Below are 13,242 nucleotides of genomic sequence, written 5' to 3' on the forward strand. Positions count from 1 at the left end.
TACTTCTGCTGCATCCAGTAAAACATAGAGATTGGCCTGCTTTAAAGCTTGACCATGTCCTTCATGGGTGTCTGTCAATATGATACTTCCCTGCTGCAAAGTTTACATTCGAAACGCCAGAACAACTAGGCCCAGAGCACAAAGATGCAGTCAGGTTGAAATAACGAGATACTGAAGAGCAATTTTGTATTTCAGAGTGGGAAAAGCAAGTATGACCCCGATGTGATTTGAACACACAACATTCTGATCTGGAGTCAGACGCCCTACCATTGCACCATGAGGTCCTTGTGGCAGTCCACCTGGTGTGTCTGATGACAGAATAAAGGTAGGAGACGTACATGGACCTGCAGAGCCTCATTGCTTCTTTAAGTAGACTGGCTAGGATAGCTTCCTTCTGTGCATCAGTACACGCTGCAGCCAAACCCTTCCCATGAAGTCTTGATGTTTATGAATTGAATGGCAAGTTTTGAAAAACTAAAGCAAGCGAGAAGAATTGCTTGCAGTTTATTGGATTTTTTGGACGTCAGCAGACGAGACCTGCGAGAGGTAAACAGAAGTCCATAGTTGGTCACGCTGAATTTTTGAGCCAAAATGCACCGTCCTGGGTGGGCTTGAACCACCAACCTTTCGGTTAACAGCCGAACGCGCTAACCGATTGCGCCACAGAGACTCATGCGGTGCGTACACAGGGGCCTGATTGGTGTGCTGTTTGCTTATGCTCCCCAGGCAACCTGAAAATATTTCTAAAATAGCTCTATTTCCCACAGCAAATCAGGGTATCAAGCACTTCCCTACCTCCCCTAATCCACAAACACAGGGGATTTAGTAGAGGACAGAGCCCATCAACAGTGCACCAAATGTCCTCTGTGTAGGCATAACTTGCTATGAGGAGAAAGCCACAGTTGCGCACTTGTGTTAAAAGGGGACAGTAGGCTGAACCCAGAGAACACGGGAGAAATGACTCAGGTTTACTGAGTGGAACACTCTGTGTCTTTGTGCCAAAAACAGCAGCGTCTTTTCGGTTAACAGCCGAACGCGCTAACCAATTGTGCCACAGAGACTCACTGGCATGTGTGTTCTGCCTTTGGCCTGATTGCATTGCTATTTTTTTCTGATTGGCAGAAAACCTGAACTTTTTTCTGAAAAAGGCATGCCTCTCTTAGCACTGCAGTGCATTAGACTGCTCCCTTGCTTCCCTGAGTCCCCAAATACAAAACCACCTTGGGCACAATAGAAGACACATTCCAGCAGATTTAGCAAGAGTGCACCAAGGATTCTATATGTAGGTACCTTGCTGAGAAGCAAGACCTGCAGTTGCATTCTTCTGTTAAAAGAGGGCAGCAGAGTGCACCAAGAGAACTTGGGGGAAGTAGCTTATGTTAACTACTTGCCATGCTCTTTATAGATCCCTCTGTTTGACTGGGTGAATTCTAATTTCTGGGGTAGAGTAAGCAATTTTTGGATCTAGATGCTGTGCGCAACAGGAATGCTATATACTGCACTGTACTGCTACTGAAAAGTTACCAATTTTACAGGATGTTCAGGTAAGCTTTGTTTCAGAAAACAACTTGCTAGAGGCACTAAGACAGATTACTGGGACAAAGGAAGAGGGTTTGGGGATTAGCACATCTCCTATGAAAGGTACAGTCACGCCCGAGACAACTCTGAGTGTCACCTCAAATTCTAAGAAATGCAAACTAGGGACCTACGCTTTTTATTGCCAGTGGATCTTTGTGTTTCAGACAAATGTGCACGCCTCCCAGAGCCCCTTGCAATGCACTTAGGGAAATGGGGGAAGGTGCTGTGAAGCCCTCTCGCTGACAATGTCTCTCTTGTCTATAATGTATCTATGAGAGAGAGAGAAATAGGCAATGCGAGAGTGAAAAAGTAAAATGGAAATGTGTCTACTGAGACCAGTATAAGGGGAAATCCTCACAATCCAGGACCGACAGTTGATTGGGAGGGCGCTTACAGGTTTCCGACACCAGACCGGTACCTGAACTCACAAACCCAAACTGCAAAGTGATGCCCATTGCCACTAGACTGCCGACCCCCTTTCGGGGCCCCAGCATATATCCTTTGGTCACACCTAGAGTTCCCAGGACAGTGCAGCATTCAGCGATTACACGAAAATATTGACAGCGCTAGGAGGCCATGCAAATGGCAGAGGTATGCTTTACAAAGCCCACGTAGCGTGCACAAAACAGCACATCAGTCAGGCCCACTTGAAGAGATGGTAAAGAGGAAATACTTCTGCTGCATCCAGTAAAACATAGAGATTGGCCTGCTTTAAAGGTTGACCATGTCCTTCATGGGTGTCTGCAAATATGATACTTCCCTGCTGCAAAGTTTACATTCGAAACGCCAGAACAACTAGGCCCAGAGCACAAAGATGCAGTCAGGTTGAAATAACGAATTACTGAAGAGCAATTTTATATTTCAGAGTGGGAAAAGCAAATATGCCCCCGACGTGATTTGAACACGAAACCTTCTGATCTGGAGTCAGACGCGCTACCATTGCGCCACGAGGTCCTTGTGGAAATCCACCTGGTATGTCTGATGACAGAATAAAGGTAGGAGACGTGCATGGACCTGCAGAGCCTCATTGCTTCTTTAAGTAGACTGGCTAGGATAGCTTCCTTCTGTGCATCAGTACACGCTGCAGCCAAACCCTTCCCATGAAGTCTTGATGTTTATGAATTGAATGGCAAGTTTTGAAAAACTAAAGCAAGCGAGAAGAATTGCTTACAGTTTATTGGATTTTTTGGACGTCAGCAGACGAGACCTGCGAGAGGTAAACAGAAGTTTATAGTTGGTCATGCTGAATTTTTGAGCCAAAATGCACCGTCCCTGGGTGGGCTTGAACAACCAACCTTTCGGTTAACAGCCGAACGCGCTAACCGATTGCGCCACAGAGACTCATGCAGTTCTTACACAGGGGCCTGATTGGTGTGCTGTTTGCTTATGCTTCCCAGGCAACCTGAAAATATTTCTAAAATAGCTCTATTTCCCACAGCAAATCAGGGTATCAAGCACTTCCCTACCTCCCCTCATCCACAAACACAGGGGATTTAGTAGAGGACAGAGCCCATCAACAGTGCACCAAATGTCCTCTGTGTAGGCATAACTTGCTATGAGGAGAAAGCCACAGTTGCGCACTTGTGTTAAAAGGGGACAGTAGGCTGAACCCAGAGAACACGGGAGAAATGACTCAGGTTTACTGAGTGGAACACTCTGTGTCTTTGTGCCAAAAACAGCAGCGTCTTTTCGGTTAACAGCCGAACGCGCTAACCAATTGCGCCACAGAGACTCACTGGCATGTGTGTTCTGCCTTTGGCCTGATTGCATTGCTATTTTTTTCTGATTGGCAGAAAACCTGAACTTTTTTCTGAAAAAGGCATGCCTCTCTTAGCACTGCAGTGCATTAGACTGCTCCCTTGCTTCCCTGAGTCCCCAAATACACAACCACCTTGGGCACAATAGAAGACACATTCCAGCAGATTTAGCAAGAGTGCACCAAGGATTCTATATGTAGGTACCTTGCTGAGAAGCAAGACCTGCATTTGCATTCTTCTGTTAAAAGAGGGCAGCAGAGTGCACCAAGAGAACTTGGGGGAAGTAGCTTATGTTAACTACTTGCCATGCTCTTTATAGATCCCTCTGTTTGACTGGGTGAATTCTAATTTCTGGGGTAGAGTAAGCAATTTTTGGATCTAGATGCTGTGCGCAACAGGAATGCTATATACTGCACTGTACTGCTACTGAAAAGTTACCAATTTTACAGGATGTTCAGGTAAGCTTTGTTTCAGAAAACAACTTGCTAGAGGCACTAAGACAGATTACTGGGACAAAGGAAGAGGGTTTGGGGATTAGCATATCTCCTATGAAAGGTACAGTCACGCCCGAGACAACTCTGAGTGTCACCTCAAATTCTAAGAAATGCAAACTAGGGACCTACGCTTTTTATTGCCAGTGGATCTTTGTGTTTCAGACAAATGTGCACGCCTCCCAGAGCCCCTTGCAATGCACTTAGGGAAATGGGGGAAGGTGCTGTGAAGCCCTCTCGCTGACAATGTCTCTCTTGTCTATAATGTATCTATGAGAGAGAGAGAAATAGGCAATGCGAGAGTGAAAAAGTAAAATGGAAATGTGTCTACTGAGACCAGTATAAGGGGAAATCCTCACAATCCAGGACCGACAGTTGATTGGGAGGGCGCTTACAGTTTTCCGACACCAGACCGGTACCTGAACTCACAAACCCAAACTGCAAAGTGATGGGCATTGCCACTAGACTGCCGACCCCCTTTCGGGGCCCCAGCATATATCCTTTAGTCACACCTAGATTTCCCAGGACAGTGCAGCATTCAGCGATTACACGAAAATATTGACAGCGCTAGGAGGCCATGCAAATGGCAGAGGTATGCTTTACAAAGCCCACGTAGCGTGCACAAAACAGCACATCAGTCAGGCCCACTTGAAGAGATGGTAAAGAGGAAATACTTCTGCTGCATCCAGTAAAACATAGAGATTGGCCTGCTTTAAAGGTTGACCATGTCCTTCATGGGTGTCTGCAAATATGATACTTCCCTGCTGCAAAGCTTACATTCGAAACGCCAGAACAACTAGGCCCAGAGCACAAAGATGCAGTCAGGTTGAAATAACGAGATACTGAAGAGCAATTTTGTATTTCAGAGTGGGAAAAGGAAGTATGACCCCGACGTGATTTGAACACGCAACCTTCTGATCTGGAGTCAGACGCGCTACCATTGCGCCACGAGGTCCTTGTGGCAGTCCACCTGGTGTGTCTGATGACAGAGTAAAGGTAGGAGACGTACATGGACCTGCAGAGCCTCATTGCTTCTTTAAGTAGACTGGCTAGGAAACCTTCCTTCTGTGCATCAGTACACGCTGCAGCCAAACCCTTCCCATGAAGTCTTGATGTTTATGAATTGAATGGCAAGTTTTGAAAAACTAAAGCAAGCGAGAAGAATTGCTTGCAGTTTATTGGATTTTTTGGACGTCAGCAGACGAGACCTGCGAGAGGTAAACAGAAGTTCATAGTTGGTCATGCTGAATTTTTGAGCCAAAATGCATCGTCCCTGAGTGGGCTTGAACCACCAACCTTTCGGTTAACAGCCGAACGCGCTAACCGATTGCGCCACAGAGACTCATGCAGTGCTTACACTGGGGCCTGATTGGTGTGCTGTTAGCTTATGCTCCCCAGGCAACCTGAAAATATTTCTAAAATAGCTCTATTTCCCACAGCAAATCAGGGTATCAAGCACTTCCCTACCTCCCGTAATCCACAAACACAGGGGATTTAGTAGAGGACAGAGCCCATCAACAGTGCACCAAATGCCCTCTGTGTAGGCATAACTTGCTATGAGGAGAAAGCCACAGTTGCGCACTTGTGTTAAAAGGGGACAGTAGGCTAAACCCAGAGAACACGGGAGAAATGACTCAGGTTTACTGAGTGGAACACTCTGTGTCTTTGTGCCCAAAACAGCAGCGTCTTTTCGGTTAACAGCCGAACGCGCTAACCAATTGCGCCACAGAGACTCACTGGCATGTGTGTTCTGCCTTTGGCCTGATTGCATTGCTATTTTTTTCTGATTGGCAGAAAACCTGAACTTTTTTCTGAAAAAGGCATGCCTCTCTTAGCACTGCAGTGCATTAGACTGCTCCCTTGCTTCCCTGAGTCCCCAAATACACAACCACCTTGGGCACAATAGAAGACACATTCCAGCAGATTTAGCAAGAGTGCACCAAGGATTCTATATGTAGGTACCTTGCTGAGAAGCAAGACCTGCAGTTGCATTCTTCTGTTAAAAGAGGGCAGCAGAGTTCACCAAGAGAACTTGGGGGAAGTAGCTTATGTTAACTACTTGCCATGCTCTTTATAGATCCCTCTGTTTGACTGGGTGAATTCTAATTTCTGGGGTAGAGTAAGCAATTTTTGGATCTAGATGCTGTGCGCAACAGGAATGCTATATACTGCACTGTACTGCTACTGAAAAGTTACCAATTTTACAGGATGTTCAGGTAAGCTTTGTTTCAGAAAACAACTTGCTAGAGGCACTAAGACAGATTACTGGGACAAAGGAAGAGGGTTTGGGGATTAGCACATCTCCTATGAAAGGTACAGTCACGCCCGAGACAACTCTGAGTGTCACCTCAAATTCTAAGAAATGCAAACTAGGGACCTAGGCTTTTTATTGCCAGTGGATCTTTGTGTTCAGACAAATGTGCACGCCTCCCAGAGCCCCTTGCAATGCACTTAGGGAAAGGGGGGAAGGTGCTGTGAAGCCCTCTCGCTGACAATGTCTCTCTTGTCTATAATGTAACTATGAGAGAGAGAGAAATAGGCAATGCGAGAGTGAAAAAGTAAAATGGAAATGTGTCTACTGAGACCAGTATAAGGGGAAATCCTCACAATCCAGGACCGACAGTTGATTGGGAGGGCGCTTACAGGTTTCCGACACCAGACCGGTACCTGAACTCACAAACCCAAACTGCAAAGTGATGCCCATTGCCACTAGACTGCCGACCCCCTTTCGGGGCCCCAGCATATATCCTTTAGTCACACCTAGAGTTCCCAGGACAGTGCAGCATTCAGCGATTACACGAAAATATTGAGAGCGCTAGGAGGCCATGCAAATGGCAGAGGTATGCTTTACAAAGCCCACGTAGCGTGCACAAAACAGCACATCAGTCAGGCCCACTTGAAGAGATGGTAAAGAGGAAATACTTCTGCTGCATCCAGTAAAACATAGAGATTGGCCTGCTTTAAAGGTTGACCATGTCCTTCATGGGTGTCTGTCAATATGATACTTCCCTGCTGCAAAGCTTACATTCGAAACGCCAGAACAACTAGGCCCAGAGCACAAAGATGCAGTCAGGTTGAAATAACGAGATACTGAAGAGCAATTTTGTATTTCAGAGTGGGAAAAGCAAATATGACCCCGACGTGATTTGAACACACAACCTTCTGATCTGGAGTCAAACGCGCTACCATTGCGCCACGAGGTCCTTGTGGCAATCCACCTGTTGTGTCTGATGACAGAATAAAGGTAGGAGACGTACATGCACCTGCAGAGCCTCATTGCTTCTTAAGGTAGACTGGCTAGGATAGCTTCCTTCTGTGCATCAGTACACGCTGCAGCCAAACCCTTCCCATGAAGTCTTGATGTTTATGAATTGAATGGCAAGTTTTGAAAAACTAAAGCAAGCGAGAAGAATTGCTTGCAGTTTATTGGATTTTTTGGACGTCAGCAGACGAGACCTGCGAGAGGTAAACAGAAGTTCATAGTTGGTCATGCTGAATTTTTGAGCCAAAATGCATCGTCCCTGGGTGGGCTTGAACCACCAACCTTTCGGTTAACAGCCGAACGCGTTACCCGATTGCGCCACAGAGACTCATGCAGTGCTTACACTGGGGCCTGATTGGTGTGCTGTTTGCTTATGCTCCCCAGGCAACCTGAAAATATTTCTAAAATAGCTCTATTTCCCACAGCAAATCAGGGTATCAAGCACTTCCCTACCTCCCCTAATCCACAAACACAGGGGATTTAGTAGAGGACAGAGCCCATCAACTGTGCACCAAATGTCCTCTGTGTAGGCATAACTTGCTATGAGGAGAAAGCCACAGTTGCGCACTTGTGTTAAAAGGGGACAGTAGGCTGAACCCAGAGAACACGGGAGAAATGACTCAGGTTTACTGAGTGGAACACTCTGTGTCTTTGTGCCAAAAACAGCAGCGTCTTTTCGGTTAACAGCCGAACGCGCTAACCAATTGTGCCACAGAGACTCACTGGCATGTGTGTTCTGCCTTTGGCCTGATTGCATTGCTATTTTTTTCTGATTGGCAGAAAACCTGAACTTTTTTCTGAAAAAGGCATGCCTCTCTTAGCACTGCAGTGCATTAGACTGCTCCCTTGCTTCCCTGAGTCCCCAAATAAAACAACCACCTTGGGCACAATAGAAGACACATTCCAGCAGATTTAGCAAGAGTGCACCAAGGTTTCTATATGTAGGTACCTTGCTGAGAAGCAAGACCTGCAGTTGCATTCTTCTGTTAAAAGAGGGCAGCAGAGTGCACTAAGAGAACTTGGGGGAAGTAGCTTATGTTAACTACTTGCCATGATCTTTATAGATCCCTCTGTTTGACTGGGTGAATTCTAATTTCTGGGGTCGAGTAAGCAATTTTTGGATCTAGATGCTGTGCGCAGCAGGAATGCTATATACTGCACTGTACTGCTACTGAAAAGTTACCAATTTTACAGGATGTTCAGGTAAGCTTTGTTTCAGAAAACAACTTGCTAGAGGCCCTAGGACAGATTACTGGGACAAAGGAAGAGGGTTTGGGGATTAGCACATCTCCTATGAAAGGTACAGTCACGCCCGAGACAACTCTGAGTGTCACCTCAAATTCTAAGAAATGCAAACTAGGGACCTACGCTTTTTATTGCCAGTAGATCTTTGTGTTTCAGACAAATGTGCACGCCTCCCAGAGCCCCTTGCAATGCACTTAGGGAAATGGGGGAAGGTGCTGCGAAGCCCTCTCGCTGACAATGTCTCTCTTGTCTATAATGTATCTATGAGAGAGAGAGAAATAGGCAATGCGAGAGTGAAAAAGTAAAATGGAAATGTGTCTTCTGAGACCAGTATAAGGGGAAACCCTCACAATCCAGGACCGACAGTTGATTGGGAGGGCGCTTACAGGTTTCCGACACCAGACCGGTACCTGAACTCACAAACCCAAACTGCAAAGTGATGCCCATTGCCACTAGACTGCCGACCCCCTTTCGGGGCCCCAACATATATCCTTTAGTCACACCTAGAGTTCCCAGGACAGTGCAGCATTCAGCGATTACACGAAAATATTGACAGCGCTAGGAGGCCATGCAAATGGCAGAGGTATGCTTTACAAAGCCCACGTAGCGTGCACAAAACAGCACATCAGTCAGGCCCACTTGAAGAGATGGTAAAGAGGAAATACTTCTGCTGCATCCAGTAAAACATAGAGATTGGCCTGCTTTAAAGCTTGACCATGTCCTTCATGGGTGTCTGTCAATATGATACTTCCCTGCTGCAAAGTTTACATTCGAAACGCCAGAACAACTAGGCCCAGAGCACAAAGATGCAGTCAGGTTGAAATAACGAGATACTGAAGAGCAATTTTGTATTTCAGAGTGGGAAAAGCAAGTATGACCCCGATGTGATTTGAACACACAACATTCTGATCTGGAGTCAGACGCCCTACCATTGCACCATGAGGTCCTTGTGGCAGTCCACCTGGTGTGTCTGATGACAGAATAAAGGTAGGAGACGTACATGGACCTGCAGAGCCTCATTGCTTCTTTAAGTAGACTGGCTAGGATAGCTTCCTTCTGTGCATCAGTACACGCTGCAGCCAAACCCTTCCCATGAAGTCTTGATGTTTATGAATTGAATGGCAAGTTTTGAAAAACTAAAGCAAGCGAGAAGAATTGCTTGCAGTTTATTGGATTTTTTGGACGTCAGCAGACGAGACCTGCGAGAGGTAAACAGAAGTCCATAGTTGGTCACGCTGAATTTTTGAGCCAAAATGCACCGTCCTGGGTGGGCTTGAACCACCAACCTTTCGGTTAACAGCCGAACGCGCTAACCGATTGCGCCACAGAGACTCATGCGGTGCGTACACAGGGGCCTGATTGGTGTGCTGTTTGCTTATGCTCCCCAGGCAACCTGAAAATATTTCTAAAATAGCTCTATTTCCCACAGCAAATCAGGGTATCAAGCACTTCCCTACCTCCCCTAATCCACAAACACAGGGGATTTAGTAGAGGACAGAGCCCATCAACAGTGCACCAAATGTCCTCTGTGTAGGCATAACTTGCTATGAGGAGAAAGCCACAGTTGCGCACTTGTGTTAAAAGGGGACAGTAGGCTGAACCCAGAGAACACGGGAGAAATGACTCAGGTTTACTGAGTGGAACACTCTGTGTCTTTGTGCCAAAAACAGCAGCGTCTTTTCGGTTAACAGCCGAACGCGCTAACCAATTGTGCCACAGAGACTCACTGGCATGTGTGTTCTGCCTTTGGCCTGATTGCATTGCTATTTTTTTCTGATTGGCAGAAAACCTGAACTTTTTTCTGAAAAAGGCATGCCTCTCTTAGCACTGCAGTGCATTAGACTGCTCCCTTGCTTCCCTGAGTCCCCAAATAAAACAACCACCTTGGGCACAATAGAAGACACATTCCAGCAGATTTAGCAAGAGTGCACCAAGGTTTCTATATGTAGGTACCTTGCTGAGAAGCAAGACCTGCAGTTGCATTCTTCTGTTAAAAGAGGGCAGCAGAGTGCACTAAGAGAACTTGGGGGAAGTAGCTTATGTTAACTACTTGCCATGATCTTTATAGATCCCTCTGTTTGACTGGGTGAATTCTAATTTCTGGGGTCGAGTAAGCAATTTTTGGATCTAGATGCTGTGCGCAACAGGAATGCTATATACTGCACTGTACTGCTACTGAAAAGTTACCAATTTTACAGGATGTTCAGGTAAGCTTTGTTTCAGAAAACAACTTGCTAGAGGCCCTAGGACAGATTACTGGGACAAAGGAAGAGGGTTTGGGGATTAGCACATCTCCTATGAAAGGTACAGTCACGCCCGAGACAACTCTGAGTGTCACCTCAAATTCTAAGAAATGCAAACTAGGGACCTACGCTTTTTATTGCCAGTAGATCTTTGTGTTTCAGACAAATGTGCACGCCTCCCAGAGCCCCTTGCAATGCACTTAGGGAAATGGGGGAAGGTGCTGTGAAGCCCTCTCGCTGACAATGTCTCTCTTGTCTATAATGTATCTATGAGAGAGAGAGAAATAGGCAATGCGAGAGTGAAAAAGTAAAATGGAAATGTGTCTTCTGAGACCAGTATAAGGGGAAACCCTCACAATCCAGGACCGACAGTTGATTGGGAGGGCGCTTACAGGTTTCCGACACCAGACCGGTACCTGAACTCACAAACCCAAACTGCAAAGTGATGCCCATTGCCACTAGACTGCCGACCCCCTTTCGGGGCCCCAACATATATCCTTTAGTCACACCTAGAGTTCCCAGGACAGTGCAGCATTCAGCGATTACACGAAAATATTGACAGCGCTAGGAGGCCATGCAAATGGCAGAGGTATGCTTTACGAAGCCCACGTAGCGTGCACAAAACAGCACATCAGTCAGGCCCACTTGAAGAGATGGTAAAGAGGAAATACTTCTGCTGCATCCAGTAAAACATAGAGATTGGCCTGCTTTAAAGCTTGACCATGTCCTTCATGGGTGTCTGTCAATATGATACTTCCCTGCTGCAAAGTTTACATTCGAAACGCCAGAACAACTAGGCCCAGAGCACAAAGATGCAGTCAGGTTGAAATAACGAGATACTGAAGAGCAATTTTGTATTTCAGAGTGGGAAAAGCAAGTGTGACCCAGACGTGATTTGAACACGCAAACTTCTGATCTGGAGTCAGACGCGCTACCATTGCGCCACGAGGTCCTTGTGGCAATCCACCTGGTGTGTCTGATGACAGAATAAAGGTAGGAGACGTACATGCACCTGCAGAGCCTCATTGCTTCTTTAAGTAGACTGGCTAGGATAGCTTCCTTCTGTGCATCAGTACGCGCTGCAGCCAAACCCTTCCCATGAAGTCTTGATGTTTATGAATTGAATGGCAAGTTTTGAAAAACTAAAGCAAGCGAGAAGAATTGCTTACAGTTTATTGGATTTTTTGGACGTCAGCAGACGAGACCTGCGAGAGGTAAACAGAAGTACATAGTTGGTCACGCTGAATTTTTGAGCCAAAATGCACCGTCCCTGGGTGGGCTTGAACCACCAACCTTTCTGTTAACAGCCGAACGCGCTAACCGATTGCACCACAGAGACTCATGCAGTGCTTACACTGGGGCCTGATTGGTGTGCTGTTTGCTTATGCTTCCCAGGCAACCTGAAAATATTTCTAAAATAGCTCTATTTCCCACAGCAAATCAGGGTATCAAGCACTTCCCTACCTCCCCTAATCCACAAACACAGGGGATTTAGTAGAGGACAGAGCCCATCAACAGTGCACCAAATGTCCTCTGTATAGGCATAACTTGCTATGAGGAGAAAGCCACAGTTGCGCACTTGTGGTAAAAGGGGACAGTAGGCTGAACCCAGAGAACACGGGAGAAATGACTCAGGTTTACTGAGTGGAACACTCTGTGTCTTTGTGCCCAAAACAGCAGCGTCTTTTCGGTTAACAGCCGAACGCGCTAACCAATTGCGCCACAGAGACTCACTGGCATGTGTGTTCTGCCTTTGGCCTGATTGCATTGCTATTTTTTTCTGATTGGCAGAAAACCTGAACTTTTTTCTGAAAAAGGCATGCCTCTCTTAGCACTGCAGTGCATTAGACTGCTCCCTTGCTTCCCTGAGTCCCCAAATACACAACCACCTTGGGCACAATAGAAGACACATTCCAGCAGATTTAGCAAGAGTGCACCAAGGATTCTATATGTAGGTACCTTGCTGAGAAGCAAGACCTGCAGTTGCATTCTTCTGTTGAAAGAGGGCAGCAGAGTGCACCAAGAGAACTTGGGGGAAGTAGCTTATGTTAACTACTTGCCATGCTCTTTATAGATCCCTCTGTTTGACTGGGTGAATTCTAATTTCTGGGGTAGAGTAAGCAATTTTTGGATCTAGATGCTGTGCGCAACAGGAATGCTATATACTGCACTGTACTGCTACTGAAAAGTTACCAATTTTACAGGATGTTCAGGTAAGCTTTGTTTCAGAAAACAACTTGCTAGAGGCACTAAGACAGATTACTGGGACAAAGGAAGAGGGTTTGGGGATTAGCACATCTCCTATGAAAGGTACAGTCACGCCAGAGACAACTCTGAGTGTCACCTCAAATTCTAAGAAATGCAAACTAGGGACCTACGCTTTTTATTGCCAGTGGATCTTTGTGTTTCAGACAAATGTGCACGCCTCCCAGAGCCCCTTGCAATGCACTTAGGGAAATGGGGGAAGGTGCTGTGCAACCCTCTCGCTGACAATGTCTCTCTTGTCTATAATGTAACTATGAGAGAGAGAGAAATAGGCAATGCGAGAGTGAAAAAGTAAAATGGAAATGTGTCTACTGAGACCAGTATAAGGGGAAATCCTCACAATCCAGGACCGACAGTTGATTGGGAGGGCGCTTACAGGTTTCCGACACCAGACCGGTACC

The 13,242-nt window shown here is 46.2% G+C and overlaps 7 non-coding genes across 7 annotated transcripts; all 7 read right to left on the reverse strand.

Annotated features, from left to right (window-relative positions):
- Nucleotides 1-2,460: 2,460 nt before the first annotated feature.
- TRNAW-CCA (transfer RNA tryptophan (anticodon CCA)) lies at nucleotides 2,461-2,532 on the reverse strand. The gene has a single exon. It is a non-coding gene; the product is annotated as a tRNA-Trp (tRNA).
- A 313-nt stretch (nucleotides 2,533-2,845) lies between these two features.
- Nucleotides 2,846-2,919, reverse strand: TRNAN-GUU (transfer RNA asparagine (anticodon GUU)). The gene has a single exon. It is a non-coding gene; the product is annotated as a tRNA-Asn (tRNA).
- A 1,790-nt stretch (nucleotides 2,920-4,709) lies between these two features.
- Nucleotides 4,710-4,781, reverse strand: TRNAW-CCA (transfer RNA tryptophan (anticodon CCA)). The gene has a single exon. It is a non-coding gene; the product is annotated as a tRNA-Trp (tRNA).
- Nucleotides 4,782-5,094: 313 nt separating this feature from the next.
- Nucleotides 5,095-5,168, reverse strand: TRNAN-GUU (transfer RNA asparagine (anticodon GUU)). Its single transcript has one exon. It is a non-coding gene; the product is annotated as a tRNA-Asn (tRNA).
- A 1,789-nt stretch (nucleotides 5,169-6,957) lies between these two features.
- TRNAW-CCA (transfer RNA tryptophan (anticodon CCA)) lies at nucleotides 6,958-7,029 on the reverse strand. The gene has a single exon. It is a non-coding gene; the product is annotated as a tRNA-Trp (tRNA).
- A 313-nt stretch (nucleotides 7,030-7,342) lies between these two features.
- Nucleotides 7,343-7,416, reverse strand: TRNAN-GUU (transfer RNA asparagine (anticodon GUU)). Its single transcript has one exon. It is a non-coding gene; the product is annotated as a tRNA-Asn (tRNA).
- A 4,040-nt stretch (nucleotides 7,417-11,456) lies between these two features.
- On the reverse strand, nucleotides 11,457-11,528 carry TRNAW-CCA (transfer RNA tryptophan (anticodon CCA)). The gene has a single exon. It is a non-coding gene; the product is annotated as a tRNA-Trp (tRNA).
- Nucleotides 11,529-13,242: the final 1,714 nt, after the last annotated feature.

Source organism: Ambystoma mexicanum, chromosome 11, assembly GCF_040938575.1.
Source record: "Ambystoma mexicanum isolate Mex_15411 chromosome 11, UKY_AmexF1_1, whole genome shotgun sequence".
NCBI lineage: Eukaryota > Metazoa > Chordata > Amphibia > Caudata > Ambystomatidae > Ambystoma > Ambystoma mexicanum.